We start from the raw sequence: 17565 nt of genomic DNA, 5'->3' as shown, positions 1-17565 counted from the left end.
GAAAGGGGAGAGTTTTTTTGATTTTCTACCACTCTCCTGGGATAGAGGACTTAAATCCCAGGCAAGGATGTCAGAGATGATATAGCCATATTGCTAGGCTAGGTTCTCGAAGTATCAAAAAAGGTGACTTCCACACAAACTGAACCAGAAATTCTAGAATTGGTATGGAGGATGGTAGAAAAAAGCATTTTCAGACTGAGAGAGAATGGCATGCTCGGGGAGATACATTGTGGAATGTAAGAAATCTTCAAAGAAGGGCCTGGAGAAGACAACATTTACCAAAGCAATATAGAATATACCAGTTTGTTCCACATCTGCGTAGGATATAGAAAGCCAAAAGAAAATGTTGCCTCTATCCTAACAACCAGGAGAAGTTGGGTAATACACAAAATCATAACAGTTTCTGAGCCCATCAGAGAATATGACAACAAGGAAGACCAAATTTCAAAGGTCAACGAGCCCCTGTGAGGAGGGACAGGACTCATGCATTCTTTTGTGTTTGTCAGGACAAGGGGAGGAAAAGTAAGAGCCATAAAAGTAAATGAGCAAAGAAACAACTAAAATATTAACTAACTCTTCAAGGCTGAGTGTGGTCTAGCATCCCTGAGAACCTCAGAAATAGCAGCGACTCCCCTGTAGGTTCTTTCCCCTGTGTCTTAACAGGATTCTCATGAAAAAGACTGGGGACAAGGTCCAGAGACAGTACCCTTTAGTGATGGAAAGCTGTAGGAGATAACTGGCTGCCCCTGAAAGACCAGCATAAAGAGCTATTGCTTCTGGTCTTGCATAGAAGCAAAGTATGTCTGTCTCTAGGAGAGGGATAAAGACTTTCCCACTATCAAGTCACAGGCAAAGATCCATTGCCTTTGGATAAATAATGTAAGAAAAAATACTCTGATCCTGACTGAGGAGCAGGAAATTCAGGATTCAAGCTGCCACAAAGCTGAGGTCTGCTTAGGCTGGACAGAGCCAGAAAATGCTCTCCTGTACCATGCCCACCATACAGTGCAGAGCAGAATTAGCCATGGGAAGGAGAAGTGAAGACACTATGAAACCCTAACCCACGAGATTTGGTTGCATAGAGCTGGCAAAAGACTGAGGTTGCACCAGGAGAACAGAGAACACCAGAGACCACAGACACTATGGGTATAGAGCCAAGTAAAAACTTACAGCAGTCTCCTGTTATGTACGAAGCAATAGTATGGGCAGACTCTAATGTCCGTATAAAGGAGGGCTAATGAGATCTAAGGTGGCTGAGAGCTGGTGACACCATAGGTTGTGTTCTAAAACAAAGGATAACAACAATTCACCACTGTCATGCATGGGAAGTGTTGATAGGAGCAACAAAGCCCAAACCAAGGTCAATCCACCACCACACACGAATGTCCTAATGGCCCATTTCCATGTGTAAATAGCCTTTACCTCAGATTCTAGTGTTCCTTTATGTACAACATGAAACATTTAATAAAAAACTATGAGACTCACAAAAAAATCGAGGAAAAAAAATACATTGTGACAAAATAAAGCATAAGAAAAAACTCAGAGATGACCCTGGTATGGTATCTAGAAGACAGGGACTTAAAAACAAAAACTATGATTAACATGTTAAAGTAATTCATGGAGTAGGTGGACAACATGCATAATAAGATATAGAATTTCAACACACAGAGAAATTACAAGAGAGACAAATGAAAATATAACAATAAAAATATTATCAAAGATGAATCTCTCAGTGTGCAGAAGTAACACCGTAGGTATCTGATAAAAGAATCATTGAACTTGAAGATAGATCAATAAAAATCATCTAAACGGAAACACAAAGGGAAATAGTGGAAAAGAGTATTCAGTAGCTGTTGTACAATATAAAACAGTTTAATCTATGTGTAACTAAAGTTGCAGAACAAGAATAGAGAATAGGACAGAAAAATATTTTAAAATATAATGACCAATTAAAAAAGAAAAAACTCTACACGTCCAAGAAGTCCAGAGAATCCCAAGGATAAAAAACCAGAAACACACACACTCATGCATATCATAATCAAACAGCTGAAAAGCAGAAACAGAAAAAAATCTTTAAGGCGACCAGGTAAAAACACACACACATACAGAAGGGTAAAAGTAAAAATTATAGCATGCTTTTCAGCATTTTTGAAAAACATGGAGTTATATCTTAAATGTTGCAGAATTTAAAAGCAAACAAACACTGTCAACCCAGAATTAAACATTTGGACAGCATAAAGACAAAATAAAGACCTTTTTTAATTGAAACAGAAGATAAGACGATTCACCACAGCAGACAAGAAATGCTGAAGAAAGCTTTTCAGGGACGAGTTGTATGAGACCAAATGACAATAAATTAGGATATATACCAAGAAACGAAGAATGCTACAAATAGTGAAAGTAAGAAAATAAATCTAAAAGATAGTTTCTTTATATTTAATAACTGTAAAAAAATAAGTGACTATACTAACGATGTATTTTGGTAATCATTTAGTTGTAAAATTTATGTTAACAGTAACAAATGAAGACAAGCTATTCTACATGCTTTACACTATATTTCATATGGCATAATATTATTGAAGATAGGCTAGGATAAGTTAAAAATGTGAATATAACCTCTAAAGCAGCAAATAAAAAGTTAGAAAGACTATAATTACTAAGCCTAGTGGAGATAGAATGGAAAATTGATAATATTCTATCCAAAATCAGGCAAGAAAAAAGTGGGACAAAATGAACAAAGAACAGATGGGACAAATAAAAAACAATAGGAATATGGCGGACTTATCGGTAATGAATTAAATATAAGTGACTAACCTTTATTTGAGATACAAAGAATGGTAGACTGGATACAAATAAAAGTAGGACAAAACTACATGGTATCTAAATAAATGCATTTTAAGTACAGAGAAAGTAAGATCTGAAAAATGGAGTAATATAAAAACACTGATTAAAGACACTTTGACTCTATTAAAATCAGAGAAAGTAAACTGCAAAGAAAGAAATATCAGGGATACAGAGGGCATCACAAATGATAAAAGTGTTAATTCACGAAGAAGATACACACAGAAGTCCTAAATATATCTGCCTCTAATAATGGATATTTAAAATGCACAAAACAAAAATCAATAGAACTGAAAGGAAGAATAGGCAAATTCACAATTATGGCTGAAAATTGCAGCATCTGCTTTCAATAAGTTAAAGAATAAAAACTCCAGGAAATAATCAGAGACATAGAGGACTCAAACCACCCTATCAACCAAACTGACATAACCGATATTTATAGAAAATCCTACGCTATAGTAAAATTCATGTTTTTTATAAGTGCATAAGGAATATTCCTCAAGAGTGACCCATATTCTGAGTCAGAAAACAAGTCTTAATAATTTTAAAATAATTGAAGTCATAGATCCCTGTTAGGCTCTTTGACATAACGGAATTAAACTAGAAATTGATTACAAAAAAGAGTTGGAAAATGTCTAAATAGTTGATAATTAACACAAGCATAAATGACAACTCTAAGTCATTTGCACTTTTCTTAGAATTGTGTAAATTCTAAGACAATTGTGTTGAATTAAAAAAAAAAAAATAGAAGGGAAGTTAGAAAATATTTGGAATGTGGCCGAGCACAGAGGCTCACACCTGTAATCCCAGCAGTTTGGGAAGCTGAGGCAGGCGAATCAAGAGGTCAGGAGATTAAGACCGTCTTGGCCAACATGGTGAAACCCCTTCTCTACTAAAAAACAAAAAATTAGCCGGGTTATGGTGGCGCTTGCCTAAAATCCTAGCTGCTTGGGAGGCTGAGGCAGGGAAATTGCTTGAACCCGGGAGGCAGAGGTTGCAGTGAGCTGAGATCGTGCCACTGCACTCCAGCCTGGCGACAGAGCAAGACTCCGTCTCAAGAAAAGAAAATATTTGGAATGCAGTAAAGATAAAAATACACATATAATTATTTGGAAGATACAGCTAAAATGTGTTCAGATAAAAATTTATAGTATTAAATGCTTACATTAAAAATAAGACTATTTGACATCAGTAATCTAAGTTTCTATTATGATAAAGTAAATTAGACTCAATAAGCAATGGGAAGAAAAAATAAAGCAGAAATCAGTGAACTGACACACATGTGCACACACATGCACACACACACGCATGCACACACAAACACACAGAGAAAGAGACTGAGACTGTCAATGAAAGAAAAATTCCAGCCAGAGAGAGTGATTGGAAAAAAATAAGATATGAATTACCGATATTATGAATGAAAGGACTCATTAAAGATCCTACAAATTAAAATGATATTAATAGAATATTTAAAATTTTATGCCTATAAATTTAACAGCTTAGATTAGTTAAAGAAATTCATTGAAAGATACAAAATCACCAATGTTCATTCAGGAAAAATAGATATCCTGCATAGCCCTGTTTCAAAGACAATGTGTGATTAAAATTGTCTCCACAAAGAGCATTTCACTGGTAAACTTTATTAAACACTTAAGGAACAAATAATACCATTTCTAAACGAGCTCTTCTAGAAGAGAAAACAGCAGGGAATCCTTTTTACATAGTGTACAAAGCTTGCATTATTACCCTGACACTGAAACCAGACAAAGATTTGTAAGTAATAAAATTCCCTATATCATTAATAAATAGGCGTAAAACAATCCTTACCAAAATAAAAGAAAATCTAGTTATGACTAAAAATATGATCAAGTATGTTGTATCCTACAATTGCAACATTGCTTTCACATTTGAAAAAATCAATGCTCAAAGCACTATATTGGCAGACTTTAAAAGAAAAAGTCATACAATTGTCTAAATCGATAAAGAAAAAATGTACAGGAAAAAATTGTAAAATTCTACATCCATTCATGAAAAAAACTCTTATCAAATGAGTACTAGAGGGAACATCTTCTGTTTCACTTGGTTTCCTGTGTTACGCTGTGAATGCTAAATTCAGGAGTTAGTAAATATCCAAAGATGAAATTACATAGTTAAATGTGGACTGCTTTCTCTTTGGTTCCTTTTTCTCTGTGATCTTGATTCTCAAGTTCTAGCTTAAGTATCAGTTTTTGCCTCCTCAGCCCAGAGTGACTGTCCCAAGCTTTAGGTCACCACTGTCTGGCTTCTATAGAGCTGGTTGTATATTGGCAAATGTCATGAAAAGAAAAAGAGCGAAGGCAAGTTACAGCATTCACATCACCTCCACAGATAGCCCCACCATGCCCGTATCTCTCCAAGATCTCCTCCCTTCAAGCCCTCACCATTTCCTTTGCTCTGTTATGCCTCCAAATATCTGTTTTCTAAATTTATTCCACATTTACAGTTTTTTTCTCAGTAGAGAGGTTAGTTTAATACAAGTTACTTACTATATCATAATTGGAAACAGAAGTCTGTCTTTACTTACATTTATAGTCCCCTATTTTTAGACATTTTTATACAGGCTTATTTTATATTATGTGTAATACTTTCAATATTCGAACTTTTAGGGGGCCTGATTTTCAAGTTGTTATTGCCGTTGTGTTTTGTTTTGTTTTTGACTGCTCTCTTTTGATCATGGAGACCTACCCCTAGACTACCCATTTATTTTCTTACTATAAGCTTGTCTTCCTTTGAGATGTAGGCTGAGGGTTGTCTACTCAACAAGTGATTGGCATGTACTTCTACCACACATCTGGAGCACTACTATGCTAGGAGGATTTGAAATTAAAATCTTTATATCTTAAAGCAACTTTTGCTGGTTTAAGTGTCAATTTGGTAACTAGTGTAAATTTGGTGTACAGATCTATGTGAGAGTTTATTGTAGTTGTAGTTTTCCAAAGCAATTTTTTTTTGTTTCCTCTGCAAAAAATAAATAAATAAATAAATGATTTGAGACAAGGGATTTTTCTAAATGGTTTCCTGGAAAGAAAAGCAGTCTGGTTTATTTCTAGATGACCTTATGCCAAAATACACCCATTGGAAGTTCTAGCCTAACGCCAAGATAGAGAGATGTTTTCTTAGATTTCCTACCTGAATTTGATCCTGGGCATTGCCTCATGTCTTCTGGGAGACTGTGAAAGCCTAGTATTAAGTTCGTTTAGATTTGGTAAGTGTCTTCAAGGTGAAACTCAAATTCACTTTCCTCTTCATCCCTCTAGGTTCTCAGGTTTACTGAGTTTTTGATTGCTTATATTCTTTTTCTTATTGACATCCCTTTACTATATTTTTTAAAGGAGAGTTTCAAATACTTTTTCCATGGTGTTTAGTTGTTTTTAAGGGAAGAGTTGGGAAGAATCTGTAGACCTCTTGACTTCAAGAAACAGATGTATATAGTCAGTTTCACATCTATTACTTTAGTTGATTGTCATGATCACTTATGTATAGATGTCATTATTATTGACATCACACAGGTAAGGACACTGTCATCCAAAGGGAGTGACTTACCCTGAATCCACTCTCAGAACGCAACAGGGCTTTTCTTCAAATCAGATTTTCTGACACTAAACCCCACATTCTTTTCATGAGACCTTAATGCATATTGTTCCGCCTGTTGGGAATAATAAGTTTAGCCTCTAAAATGTACATTAGCTCAAGACATGGAAAAATAACAAAATTTCTACCCTGGGCTCCACATAGCTCTAAAATTTCTTTTGATTCATCAAGCAATCCCAATTTAGTAAAGACGTAGACATCATCGTTTGTGCAGCTATTCAGGCTGGCATCACCAGACATTCTCCCTCAAAAGAAGATCTCTGAACAGCAGCATAATGTCGGCGTTGGCTGCCTCCCAGAAAAAATTAATCATAATACCAGGAGTTAGAAAGATCTTACACAGATTTCAGGCATATTGTATTTCTTTACCTTAACGTCCACATTCTCCCTGCTGTGTTTCATTACAAAATCCAAATACCACACAAAAGCTACACTCTTTGGTATATGTATTTTAATCAAAAATCGTTGATCCTTGTGATATTGGCCCTGCAGGCAAAAATTCCCTTTTATGTTGAAGAAATTCTACCCTATCACCGCTATGAGATCCACTCCAGTTGCTAAAAACATTTCCAGTAAAATAAAAGTGAAAATAGCATACTTAAATGAAACAAACATACCATTTGATAATTAGCAGAAGAGTTTTTAGATTAATGAAATCTTCATCCTCCTCCTCCTGAGATTTTAGAAAGTGCATAATAAATTTTGGCTACATTTGTTATATATGTGTGTGTGTGTGTGTGTGTGTGTAGATATATATATATATATATATATATATATATATATATAGTCATAAGGCTTTGTGTCTTTCCTTTGTCTGCTTTGTTTTAACTCTTCTGAGACTGGTCATTCCTGTTTGGAAACCCATATACTATATTTGTCTACAAATAATAATAATACATTGCTGGCTTTGGAAATTCTTGTAAATATTGGTTGCTGTTTTTCTGTTTTGTTTTGTTTTGTTGCTGAATTACATTTGTCTAACATCTTGTACATTTGTTTTGCCAGTGTCTAGATATGCACCTGTCTTATTTCATTTTCTCAGATTCTCTAGCTTTTCAGAGAGAGTCTGAGCATTAAGGAAAGTTATATCTAAGAAATATATGAAAAAAATAAAAGGAAATTTTTATTCCCATCCGGATTTATTACATTTGTGTGGGACTTGATGTTCTAATGTAAATATGGACAGCAATGCCATATATTAGTACTCAAATTTCCCTACAGTTAGGGAAAACAGCAATACGTTTTTCATGCCTCCACACCCAGATGCATAGAGAACCATAGATAAGGCATTGCTGCTGTTGTTGTTTTCCTAATTTTCTTTTTTAAAGTCTACAGGAATAGTGATCAGTTAAGAAACTCTCAAATACACACAGCTCCAGAAGAATTCAGACCTTCTTCATTGTGGCAGGATGTTTGATTTTATAATGCTGAGTGTAATTGTGTCTTTTGAATCTTTTTGATAGAATTGAGGAAAAAACATGTGCAGTTCTAAAAACGGCTGTCATGTCCCTTGCCTCTTCTCTCCACGCTCAATCTAGTTGATCTCCTTCTGCATTCTGGCACCAAATCATTTCATTATTTAGTTGGCTTATTATCAAGCAAAACTTGTTGCCGGTATGATTCTAACCTTCTGATCTATTTTGAGTAATTGGTCCTTTTTGCTTAATAATAGTATATGATAAGTGTATGCCTATTGAATAGCTAGGCTCGAGTCTCAAGTCTACTAATTTTAGAGGTGTGACTAAGAACAAGTTACTTAACCTTTCTGGTTCTTCATTTCTCCCCTTTTTAAATTCTATAAAATGAGGCTAACTATTCATACACTGCAGGGTATTTGTGATAAGAAAATAAAATAATGTATGTTAAAGTGTTTGGGACATAATAGATACTCAGTAAATGTTAATTCCTTTGTCACTCAGAGTTCTGGTACAATATAGACTATGTACACAAAAACTAATTAGTTATAACTTAATTAAGGTGCTTTATACAGAAGTTAAGAAATGAAAAGCAGATGGTGACACACACAGGAACTACCAGCAAGTGTTATCAACACTAGACCTAAAGGGATAGAAGGTCCCTGTCCCCGAAGAGAGTGTGAGAGGCTGCTTGACAGGATCCATGGCCTTCAGTAGAAGAAAGCAGCCACTGCTGAAATCCTCCCACCAGGAGGTATAGGAAGGGTAGTTGAAGGCAGAAATAATAACCCAGTCTCTCTGTCTTCATACCCTCTGATGTACCGCTGGATTCTTTCATTGATTGATCCCAACTGGAAGTTAGAGGGCAAGGAAACCCAAATAATGCTGCCAATAGCCACCACATCACTGGAACAGAGAGCAGGAGGAGAGGGCTGAATGATGAATCTAAAGGAGCAAATGAAGAACTGTTGGCACCGCTTCTTTCCTTCACCTTCTACTTCTATTACTCTAGTGTTCTATTTATCTACACTGATCACTTTTTCCACTATTGGCTTTCAATAGAAGATGAGGTCTTTGAAAGCCAGGATGGCATGTATTCATCATGCCAGCATTTCCTAAAGGATGTACCATTAAACAAGTTGTGTATGAAAAATGCAACCTACTATATATAACCCTTTGCAAAAACACATTAGCAGCATAAATGTGCTTATAAAAGCTCTTAACAGTTCTGTAGAAAATAAATAATAACAAGGAGAAATATTTACTCAGATAGTTATTTTTCAAGGACTATAACTAAGACATAACCACTAGTTCCTGGAAATGCATTTTTCAAAATTATTGCACCCCTAATGCCAAGCCCAGGTTGCAGAATATACTATACACTCAATAAACATTGAGTGAATGCATAAATCATGGAATAGCTCTATGACTGGGTCCTGAATTGATCTTGCTAAAGAATCGTCTTGCCAAATTGTTCTTGCTGAAGAACCTTCTTGTCACTTTTTCTCTTCAGAAACTGGAATCTTGCCTCTTACATGTAGTCTGATTAATTACACTCATTTTCTCAAAAGGTTCCCTACATGGCTAGCCACCCATGAATGCCCTGGCTGCATTATGAATAAACAATAAACATCATCATCAGTCATCAGAATCTCTACAATTTTCTTCTATTTAAGATTCCCATGACTATCTATGTTTGGAGAAATCTTAACACTCTTCAGAGAAATGACAAGACTACTGGGCTCAACTGGCTCTGAACTTACAAGATGCCAATTTCCAGTCATCTGCATTAATTTCCTTTCATAACTTGTATGTGAGTGTTCTTTTGGCACTGATCCTATCCCGTTGGATGAAACTAGTTTCCAGCCTCTCCCAGTGAATGCTGATCGCTACCTTCTCTTCCATACACAAAATCTTGAGCATGCAGTATCATCTGATTTATCTATTGTCTAGATCAATAAATTCATAAGGATGAGATATATTTCTGTAAAGCTACAGGCCATCTCTCCACCATCACAGCCCCTTTCTATCTTTGAGTAACTTTAAACATACAATCAAACCAAAACTGACGTAAGAGAGCCAAATTTAATGAGTGAACCAAAGAGCTGAGGAAAACAAGCTTCTAGAGGAGATTAACTGTATTTTCCCAAGACAGTTCCTAGGGAGGGGAAGAGCCAGAGAACAAGAGGCCAAGAGAATAAAGAGTACTCTTAGAGAAGAGATACAATTCTTTAATAATTGCTCAAGTTCAGCAATTACCAAGGTCCTTATTTGGTGACAATGAGAAAAGATGGTTGAGTGAAGGAAAAATGTTCATCATTATACAGAAATGTATGCACGCTTGAGATTTAGAATAGCAAAGGCAATAATCTGAGGGCAGCAGAGATTCTGATCATAATGAGACAAGATTCCATGACTTCATTTTAGAAAATGCTTTGGATGATGTGAGGCTCCTTTCTGCATTGTAAAAAGGATACATGCATGCATACATGAAGATTAAAGTTTTTCCCTTCTTTACACAGAAACATGTCAGCATATGCTGCAAAGTCATGGAGAGAAGAATGCATACTTCATGCTCCTCCCTCAGTTATCAGCTGAAAGAATCACTGACTTAGAATTCAGTCTCTATTTTTGTATTGGGGAAGCTTTGATCAGGGAAGCAGAACCACCTGGAGTTATGTGGAAAAATGAATTTATTATAGGTACTAAAAAGTACACATTGTGGAAGGTGATAAAGAAGTCTGTGATAAGCTCTTGTATGTGGTGGTGGTCATGAAGTTTTGTAAGTCAGCAAAGGGAGCACTGGGGAGAAAACTGGGACATGAAGCAAAGGAGAGTGAGAACAAACTGGAACTTGGGAGGACATAATAAAACCCACGTCTGCATCCAATCTCAATGATGTAATGTTTTGGAGAAGAAGCTGGTGTCCTTCATCTGTAAGCTGCACACATGCCTGGCTTAGGGCTCAGAGAAGATGAAGGAGTGCAGGAAGAACCCGAAAGAACTTCAAGCCAGAGTGCTCTTCCTCCGCTGTCGGGTGATGTAGTAGATTAGTGATACTGTGTGCAAGTTTCAGTGGCATGTGTCATGCTTTAGCCTTTAATGACTACTACTAATCTTCTTCCTCACAAATCTTGCACAAACTTCTCCATTGCCCAGTTTGTCCCAGAACCATATAGGGAAAGCTATTCTGGGTAAGTTGACACCATATAAAATCATGATTCTAATTTAGATAAGTTGACACTGTATAAAATCACTGCAGTTATGATACTTTTAGCAAAGTAAAAAATTTGGAAAGGTATTGCAATAGATCCTGAGGACAATGTCTCCGTTGATTGTGGGATTCAAAGTGGGTTGGAGCAGAAAGAACCTCACAGATATTGAGATCAAATAACCAGGTATTTATTTACTCTAATGTTGCTGGGAGAGTTAGCTATGCACCCCCATTTCCTGCATAAAACTAAGGAGTTCACTGATCTGCAGTCTGTCCTATACCTCAATGTCAATTGTTTAACTCAGCCATTAAATAAACTTCAAATTAGTAATGCTAAAAGCTTTCCCTGTTCAGTCTTTGCCATAGTATTTGGTTTATTTCTAAAACATTTTTAATAAGAGTTTAAAGATCTGTGATAAGAAAATAGATGAAAATAACACCAAAAATTCTGACAGTTGAAGATTAAACTGTGAATGCAAATTATCAATCTGAAAATAAAGTGTGTTTCTGCATGTAAACTTTTAAAAAGGTGTTGATTGATATTTGATTCGTGGTGTGAGTAGCTGCATTATGAATGATCAATGAACATTATCATCAGAACAATGTCACACAATTACAATTATGGTGCATCAAAAATGCAAACTTAATTGTTTAGCTCTTAATGAAATACAAAAGCCACATGTTAATAATGTTAAAGTTGTGGTTCAATCTGACAAAGTCAAAGTTAAGATGATGATAAACCATCCCAAACACTTTGATATCATAATATAAAATATATCATAGAGGTTCCATACGCTCCACCCACCACTCTCCCCACTATGAACAGCAGAGAGCATCTTTTCAAAATCTAGTTGACTGGCTTTTCGTAGAAAAGAACATGGTCCTGAATTAAGTTGACAACTCAACTTACTTTGTTTTGTCCAATCTCAAAACAGACCAACATAAAAAGTTAGGAGGCATCCAAATAAAGTAGTCCTCCTTATCTACAGTTTCACTTTCTGAGGTTTCATTTGCCTGTGGTCAACTGAGGTCTTAAAAATATTAAAATGGGAAGTTCCAGAAATAAGCTATTCATAAGTGCTAAGTCACATGCTGTGACAGGCATCATTCCTTTGTCTAGTATATCCACACTCTGTATGCTGCTTGCCCATTCGTTACTTAGCAGTCATCTCAGTTATTAGATTGACTGTTGGGGTATCACAGTACTTGTGTTCAGGTAACCCTTACTTTACTTAGTAATGGTCCTAAAGAGCAAAAGTAGTGATGCCGGCATCTTGTTATGATTTTTATATTTTATTTATATTTATTGTTGTTAATCTCTTATGCCTAATTTATATATTAAGCTTTATCATAGGTATGTATGTATAGGAAAAACATAGCATATATAGGATCTGGTACTATCGGTGGTTTCTTGCATCCACTGGGGGATCTTAGAACATATCCTCTGCAGATAACAGAGGACTACTGTACAAGTTTTTCTATAAATTCTTACAAACAAGTTACATCAGAATGTAATCATAGGTCAAATTGCACAAAGCAACACACTTTTTAGGCTATAGTGTAATGTAGTGTAGTGTAGTGTAGTGTAGTGTAGTATAGTGTAGTATGTGTTGGATAGCACTAAAAAAAAATGTGTGTATACATACACACACACACACAGACTCTGAATAGCTTTTTTTCCCCAATATTAGGGCTATAAGCCTAATCAGTCAGCTGTGGAAGAATCATCCATTCATCATATCATTGAACTCTTGAAAAAGGGGCGCCAAGATCAAATGCCTTCATTAAGGCACCAAAAACAGTTACTGAGAGAGATTCTGGGAACAACCACGAAGTAGTTGTGCTTTGTGTTCATTGCCTCCTGAATCCATTGACGTCACTACATAGTAAGAATTTCTGGTGAAGAACAGAGCTCTAAAAACCTCCAACAGACAAATCACAAGGTCCTGAGTTTACATCCCTGTTTCACTCATAAGCGTATAATAATTTCCTGGGTGTGTTTTATCTCTATAGGTTGTTCTTAAGTCAACCTTAAGATTTAGAATGAGGTTTTACTTTCATTATGTAGATAGCAGTAGTGATATTGGGGATGGTGGCATCTGAATTCATAAGTTACACATTTTATCCATCATTTCAGTGACATCACTTTACTGACTCCAGGGGATGCATCTGAGTGATATGGCTATTTATGTATACAGATTTATTTATTTTTGTATCTTTTTTCATGTGTAGAATGTCAGGAGATCTGGAAAAGCCCTGTGAGAAAACAGATAGTATCCTTAATCCTCTGACCTATTTGCTTCAAAGAATAAACTAGATGTAGGCATCTAACAACTTCAAGGAAGTTGGTAATAATGAAACCACTGAATTTTCCTGAAAATCTTCTCTCATCCCTAGAACACCTTCTACATTATAATTATCATCTCCCCTTCATATATCTTAAATAGATTTGATTACTGGCTGTCTTAGTTCATTTGTGTTGGTGCAAAGAAATAATTGAGACTGGGTAATTTATTTAATAAATGAGGTTTATTTGGCTCATGGTTCTGCAGGCTGTAGAAGCAGCAGGGGGCCAGTATCTGCTTCTGGTGAGGGCTTCAGCGAGCTTCCATCATGTCAGAAGGCAAAGAGGAAGGAAGCGCCAGAGATGGGAGGGGATTTCCTGGCTCTTTTTAACAGTCAGTTATCTCTGGGACTCATTACCTTGAGATCTACAGCAAGCCATTTATGAGGGATTCACCTCTGTGATCCAAATACCTCCCACCAAGTTCCACCTTCAATATTTGGGGATCAAATTTCAACATAAGATTTGAAGTAGACAAATATCTAAACCATATAATTGGCTTAGAATTTCTTTTGAGTTCAGGAGATTGAGACCATCCTGGCTAACATGGTGAAACCCCGTCTCTACTAAAAATACAAAAAAAATAGCCGGGTCTAGTGGCGAGCGCCTGTAGGCCCAGCTGCTCGGGAGGCTGAGGCAGGAGAATGGTGTGAACCCGGGAGACGGAGCTTGCAGTGAGCCGAGATCGCGCCACTGCGCTCCAACCTGGGCAACAGAGAAAGACTGTCTCAAAAAACAAAAAAGCAAAAAACAACAACAAAAAATTCTTAGCAAATTACTGTTTCACTCTTAGAAAATTCTGATTTCTTTATGTTAATACACTCAAAGACCTTTCATCAAAACTTTAGTAATCTTTTCCCATTTAAAGTACTCTGTTTTATTTTTTATTAATATTTAGCCAAAGAAGCATTTTATTTCAGGATCTGGTCTTTTTGAAGATTGAGTTCTATCTATTCTGGCTATGGTACTTGGGGTGCCAATTCACTCAACATTTCCTGAATCACAAAGCACTGTTTTAGCATGATCTCCTGGAATTTCATAAATTATGTATTATAGTAAATCTTTCTTTGCAATAAAAAATTAGATATTAAAATTCTAATTGTACTTTTAAACTGAAGAAATATAGAAAAAAATGAAAAAAAAATGTTAAGTAAAATACCTCAAATTCTTATGCTTCTGAAACCTTCCTTCCTGGATAAATCTCTGGGCTAGAAGGGTTAAAAGCTCTCGCTCATTTACACTGTCCACGTAAAGCATATTTTGACATAATCTTCTCAGTCCTTAACATCTTTCTCTCTATCCATAGACAAGGTTAAAATTCATTTTGGGAAACTGCCATGAATAAGATTTAGCTCATTGATTTCTTACCCCACCTTTTTGGCAGGTGGAAATTGCTGATTCTTGGTTGCTGTTTCTGCCCCTTTCCACACAATAATAGTTCTACCTATGTGTTCTGTCCCTACTCTGCTTCATTTTGATTGTCTGTTTGGCTTTGTTTTTTTTGCTTCCTCAGAATCAGGATTCAGCCCCGAACATTGCTTTCAATTTTCGTGAGACAGACTAGAAAACCTGTAACTTGTATACCCAGCTTGGATTTCTGTGATCTACCTCTCTAAATCTGGATATGTCAGATACCCTCACTTATTGAGAAAAATCACACACACACACACAAACACAGTTAAGTTCTCAATGTTATGGATAGGTTCTTGGAAACTGTGATTGTAAGCAAAATGATTATAATAATAAAACCAATTTTCCCATAGGTTAATTAATAGAAGCAGGAGTAAAGTTCCTGTGGCATATTTCTGGTCACAAAAAAATCACCAAATTTCTAAATAAAGATCCAAAATGCTTCTAATATTAAACATTGAAATGAATATGAACTATACATAAATTTTTTAAAGTTTAATAAAAACAAGTAAGATTAATCCCAACTTTTGGTGAATCAGTGAGTGACAGTGGTCATAGTGGTTGTGGCTTACATTGAGGAACAAATGTTTGTGAAGTGAAAATTGTAAACAGCACCCGCTACCACCAAACAGTTCAAAACCAACATTAACAAATATGGCAAGTTCATTAAGCTCTTCTATATTGCATTATTTATTGTCACGCATTTGTATGATTATTGTATACTTAAAAATTTTTTATTTTACAATAATTTGTATTCATTCATTCATTTTTCTAATCCAGTTATTCCAGTTCAGGGTGATGGGTGGCTACAGCCTCTCCTGGCAGTTTATGGTGGAAAGCAGAAATCAACCCTGGACAGGGCACCATTCCATTGCAGGGTGCACTCACACGAAAACCCACACTCACTCAGACTGAGACCATTTAGACACGCCAGTTCACCTAACAGGCACATCTTTGGGATGTGGGAGGAAGCCAGAGTACCTGGAGGAAACCCACAAAGGCATGGGCAGAATGTGCAAACTCCACAAAGACAGTGGTCTCAGCCAGGAATTATTTTGTTTCTCATCAATGAACCTTACAATGAAACAATGCTAGATGAACCAACATTATTTGAGGACCTGATGTATATGTCAGATATGCGTACATACATAGATGTATACATGCAAGTATACATGTCTCTTATGCATATAGGTTTATGTCTATCCAGCATCTATATGTTAGTCTATCATCTATCAAGAAAGAACATGAGGTAAAAATCCTATTCTTGGCACTAAATACTTAAAGGCTGTGCTGGGAAGTAGTAACATTTCATAGGGAACCAGCTTAGGATTTCTAATGTTTCATTTCCTGATTTACATCCATATTTAAGGTAAAAAAAACCTTCTAATAAATTCCCTACTGGTGAGAATAGAAGTAATTGTTATATAATTGCTGTTTTTCCCCCAAAGAACATGAAAAGAAATTCTAAGTTAGATCAATAATTCGGAACATTTAGAGTTGAGAAGTGCTGGTAAAAGAACAAAACAGATTGAAAAACCAACCAAAACATATTTTGTGGTATCTGAGAATTAGCACTTAAAATTATGTTTTTGCTGATTCCCCCATATTGTCAACTTATTACAGCAAACACTGTTATCAGTTACTGTTTATAGCATTTGTATGCTGTTTGATTCTATTAATAAGTGTCACTGGGCAAGCAACCTCCCTCTCTGGGACTCAATTGCCATATTGCAAAATAGGGGTCTCAAGCATGAAGACCTTCTAAAGCCCCTGCCAATTCTGACCTTTTATGATTTGTCTCCTAGCTACTCATCGTGGTCTGGAAACCCTTGCCAACAGCCCAGTCATGCAAGCTTTGCAAACTGGACACATTTTCACAGTCTAATGTGAGACAGATACATCCAGTTGTGCACCTTGCAAAATCTTTTGTTTACTAACACGTTCAACAAACTGTGTCAATACACATTGTGTGTGTGTGTACGTGTGTGAGAGAGAGAGAGAATGAGAGAATAAGGCATGATACACAAGAAACTGTTTCTCCTTTCTTCTTCTTGGTCTGATGGAACAACGCCTTGGATGCCTAACTAAAATGAAACCTCCTCTGTGAAGTCTTCCTGACTTTCCCCAGAATTATTTGCCCCTTTATGCTCTTTTGTGACATTTTGTTAGCATTATTTGTTTTTACACAGCTTTATACCTTTTTTGTATATTGGTCTTCCTACTGGACTTTGAGCAGCCTAAATTCTTTGATTTTTCTCTTAGTTCCTTATACTGAGTACATTGCCTGGCATATAGAAAATAAATAGATGTTGGTAATTAATATTCTTTGCATTTAATTTATGCTTTTTGAGATGAAACCTAGATAGTGGTTCCTCCACTTAGAAGGATACTTGACATTGCTTTACATTATTTTCCAAACAACACCATGGAAAGTTGTTATATGGATATAATCTAGAAGTTTTAGTTTATTGCTCTTACCATAAGACCCACTGAATTGTGCCATAGAGGCTTACTTTTTGACATTTATGTTATTTTTCACAGTTTGTGAATTGTCTATATATAACTACTTTCAATTAACTTCCCTCAGCCAATCAACAGACCATAAACTAAACCTAAGCAGTTCTGAACAGAGGGAGCTTTGTGATGAGAATTTGTCCTTACATTAATTGTTAGTTCATTAAAAGTCTGCACTCAGGGAATTACAGTAGCTA

This window comes from Chlorocebus sabaeus, chromosome 26 (genome assembly GCF_047675955.1).
Source record: "Chlorocebus sabaeus isolate Y175 chromosome 26, mChlSab1.0.hap1, whole genome shotgun sequence".
Lineage (NCBI taxonomy): Eukaryota > Metazoa > Chordata > Mammalia > Primates > Cercopithecidae > Chlorocebus > Chlorocebus sabaeus.
The sequence above is the reverse complement of the archived record's forward strand: the minus strand, read 5'-3'. Positions refer to the sequence as shown.